Source organism: Lytechinus pictus, chromosome 1, assembly GCF_037042905.1.
Source record: "Lytechinus pictus isolate F3 Inbred chromosome 1, Lp3.0, whole genome shotgun sequence".
NCBI lineage: Eukaryota > Metazoa > Echinodermata > Echinoidea > Temnopleuroida > Toxopneustidae > Lytechinus > Lytechinus pictus.
Window position 1 is genome coordinate 28,814,840 of NC_087245.1, and position 4,199 is coordinate 28,819,038.

At 36.8% G+C, this 4,199-nt stretch overlaps 1 pseudogene; it reads left to right on the forward strand.

Annotated features, from left to right (window-relative positions):
* The first annotated feature begins 218 nt into the window (after positions 1 to 218).
* LOC129265299 (5-hydroxytryptamine receptor 1D-like) lies at positions 219 to 1,424 on the forward strand (annotated as a pseudogene).
* The last annotated feature ends 2,775 nt before the right edge of the window (positions 1,425 to 4,199 follow it).

The window sequence follows — 4,199 nt, forward strand, 5'->3', positions numbered from 1 at the left end:
TCTGATTAAGACACTAAATTCATGTTATTTGTCCTTATGGATGCTTCTGAATAAAGATTTAAATCTTCGTATTGATACCCAAAGTCTATATTTTCTTAGGGCCGGCTGGATCACCTTGTGGTTGGTCAGCGTCAAGCTTGCATTTCACTAGTTCACATCTCCAATACTTATCCATCGATTCTGTGGACACTTATTTTTTCGTTTGTCAGCAGTGAACAATGAAATCAAACGCAAATTCCACCTTTTCGAATGATGATAGTTATTCTCATGATGGTAATTACGGAAGACCAGGTCACCCAACAGCATGGCTTGCTACCATTCCACTGCTTACATCTGTAATAAGTGCTGTGACCACGGTTGGCAACCTCATGGTGATTGTGGCATACTGTCGAGATCACCGCATCCGGTCAAGTGCGGCTAACCTGCTCATTTTAAATCTTGCATTCACGGACTTGACAGTGGGTGCCCTCTTGTGGCCCATCAATATCGTGTGGCTGATCAAGGACTACTGGTCATTCGGTGAAATCCTCTGTAAATTGTGGTTGGTCACTGACTACACTATGACAGCGATGTCCGTTTTAACCATGGTCCTGATAAGTTGGGATCGGTACTGTCTGTTAGCGATGGGAGTGCAGTATCGGACAGTCCAGACTAAGAAGCGCATTGGGATCATCATCTGCGTTACATGGGCCGTCGAACTGGTTTGGTACATTTTCATGGCATTTGCGTGGAGTCCAATCACAGGACATTACGGGGTGGATTATGCAGTCGAGTGCGACTTGGAAACGTAGACCAGTCTTGCCCCGACACTGATCCATAACACGATTCAGATATATATACCATTTGTAATCCTGATAGCATTGAACCTTGCTGTTTATTCCAATATCAAACGGAGATCCAGAGGGATCGTTGGGCAGAGTCCTGGGAACGAATTATCCACACTTCGGGCAACTGATGGAGATAGGTTTCAAACAGCAGCAATAAGTCTAAATGGACAAGATAGGTCTACTCGTTCTAATTCACCAAGTACATTGGCAAATGCTGCTGACGCAAAGGCCATCAAGGAAAAACCGAACGGAAGCTTATCAAACCATGAACCGCACGCCAAGGATAAGAAGGAGTTGATCTCGAAGGAACTGGCATTTGCCCGACATCGCAAAGCCGCTGTGGTTCTTGGTATCCTCGTAGGTTGTTTCCTCATCTGTTGGTTGCCTGTCCAGGTAACTAGTATAATGTACGCCATCTGTGGCAACAACTGCGTTTCCTCGCTCAGCAATGACATCACAGCCACACTCGTTTGGGGAAACTCAATGTTAAATCCATTCATCTACGCTGCCACCAATAAACATTTTTGGCGGAACTTTCGGCGTTTTCTGCTCCTAATTGATTGCCGACCCTGTGGACGGAAGCTATGTGGAGCTTAACATTTGGCTATATAAATCCATTTTAATAATAAAAAAAAGAATGGAACTTTCCCTTTTTCCTGTAAACTTTGCTTTCATCATAGCAATTTTGCTTATGAGACATTAATCTTTCACTTAAAGCTCAATTTATTGTTAGAAGTGAAAAGAATTCTAGAAAAGTGACATGAAAAATACTAGGCCAACATAATTATATAATATTATGACTGTATTTAGCGTAAAAATCATATGCCTTGGATGTAAAAAAAGGGGTATGAGAAATCATCTAAAATTTTACACTTTTTAATTCTGAAGTATTCTGATCTAAGAAAATTAAAATCATCATTGCATTTCATTTAAAAGATTTTTTTTTCATTTCGCATTTTTTTCAAAAAAAGGTTTTAAACAACATGTTTAAAATTGTTTAACGGTTTCAAAGAATTTAAACAGATGTTTAAAAGTTTAAATATGTTGTTGTTGGGGTTACGGGTTTAAACAACGTGCTATTTGTGTGTAAGGGTGAGTGTGTGTGCATGATGTTTTTTTTTTTTATGTTTACTTTTTACATGTTTTATTAAATCAGGCAGATTTGAAGATTATCTATCTCACAGAAGTCAATATGTGATGGTCAATGGTGTCAAATCCTCAATACAGCATCTCAACTGTGGTGTCCCTCAAGGATCTGTCTTGGACCCTCTCTTGTTCCTTATATATGTCAATGATATTTATCAAATCTTCTTCTCTTCTCAAGTTTTCCCTGTTTGCCGACGATACTTGTGCACTCATGAGTAGCAGAAACAATAAAACACTTGTCTTGTCGGTAAACAGGGAAATAGCAAATTTATCTAACTGGTTCAAAGCAAATAGATTATCTCTGAATATAGCCAAAACAAACTATATTATATTTATATCAAGGAACAAGAGAGTGCCCCATGACCTATCACACATTATAATTGATAATCTCGTAATTTCTAAATTGAAGAATATAAAATTTCTTGGAGTTACTTTTAATGAGATAATGGATTGGAGCATACGCATATCAGAACTTTGTAAATCTTTGTCTAAAAATGTTGGTATTATATACATGTATCAATTGAAATTTATATTACATTCTAATGTATTAAATATCCTTTATAGTAGCCTTATCTTGCCACATCTGAATGATTTATATAACTATATTTGGGGTAATACATACAAATCACGCGTTCTAAAACTATATATCCTACAGAAAAATCAATCCGATTAATTACGAAGTTCCATATGCAAAGTGCTAGTAAACCCCTTTTCAAAAAGAAGAATATTTACCTCTACATGAACTAATTACTTTAAATACTCAGTTAAAAATAAGATTTTCCTTTGAAATATTGCAATATGTTTTCACTCAATTCAAATGTTCATTCATATGCTACTCGACAAAAAGATAATTTTCATGTTCCGGAATTGAGACTTTCTTCTTCTTTAAATTCACTAGCTATAGTCGGTAAAAAATATGGAATCAACTCCCAACTTCCCTAAAAGATTGCTCAACTGTATCCCTTTGAAAAAAAAAATGTGTAGGGCCTACTTAATGGAAAATCTATAAAATTACCAGGGTTTGTGTGTGTGGGTGTGTGTATGTTTATGTATTTGCATTTATATCTGCTGATAAAGTTTGCGTTTTGTTAGTTTTCTGTTTCTAATTGTAAATTTTGTCAATGCTATTGTTTTGGGGGCCATTCTCTATAAGCAGTTTGCTTTTTTATTAATTGCATAATTTTGTACACGGTATGATTTGTATTTACATATTTTCTGGTTTAATAAATTAAATTGAATTGAATTGAAAAAAATCCTACAATAGTTGATTTTCCTTCCTTTTGAAAAGACATCAAATCTGATAAACAATTAATTTCATTAACATGATTAATGCAGGTTATTTGGCCCATTAGTCTTTTTTAATATGCGCAGGCCTCAACCGCGTAGCCAGGATCTCATTTTGGAGGCCGAGGGGCGGTAAATGCACGCGAAGCGTGCTGGACACTAACAGAGCGCGCGAAGCGCGCTCCCTACGGGGTGGGTACAGGGAGGGGGAGTTTCCCCCTCCCTTGCGAAGCGCAAAGCTTTTGGTGTTTCATAAATTAAAATGAAAAGGAGCCGTCTCTCTTGTCTCTAGTACCTATATCAGCTCCAATTCAGTTGACTATATTGTGATTTTGAACCTTGTTTTCAAAAAAGATTGTGAACGCACAAAAAAGGAATACAATGGAGGAAATTAAAATAATAATAACCCCGCGCGAAGCGCGGAAGCTAAAGCGTTTTATCAATTTTTTGCCATGAAAAGGGTCCCGAGAAAAGGGTATTCTCAAACATATATTGAATACTTCCCTTGGAAAGATCAGATTTGATTACAAACAATTTAGCGACAGTGCATATCTTTAACTCGCAAAACAGAGGAGAAGAAGTGTATATGCCGGGAGGAAGATATTCCTCCCCGCGCAGATCAACGAAACTCTGAAATTTCAAAGGGCGGACGTTTCATCAAATGCAGATATCTCCAATACCCCATCAAATCTAATTCAATTAATTTTCTAAGATTATTGAACTTCATTACAAGGAAAATAGTGCGCAAAAAGTTGAAACTTCTGTGATTTATTGAAATTATATAAAAAAGGACGCCTAATTTCTTTGACTTATCCTGAAGCGCTTCGTTTTGAATTATAAATAAACTTAAGTGTTATCACAATTTCAAACTGAGGGCGCAAAACAGGACAGGAGATGAATGTGCAGGGAAATGACATGAAGTTTAATAGAATTTGATAAAAA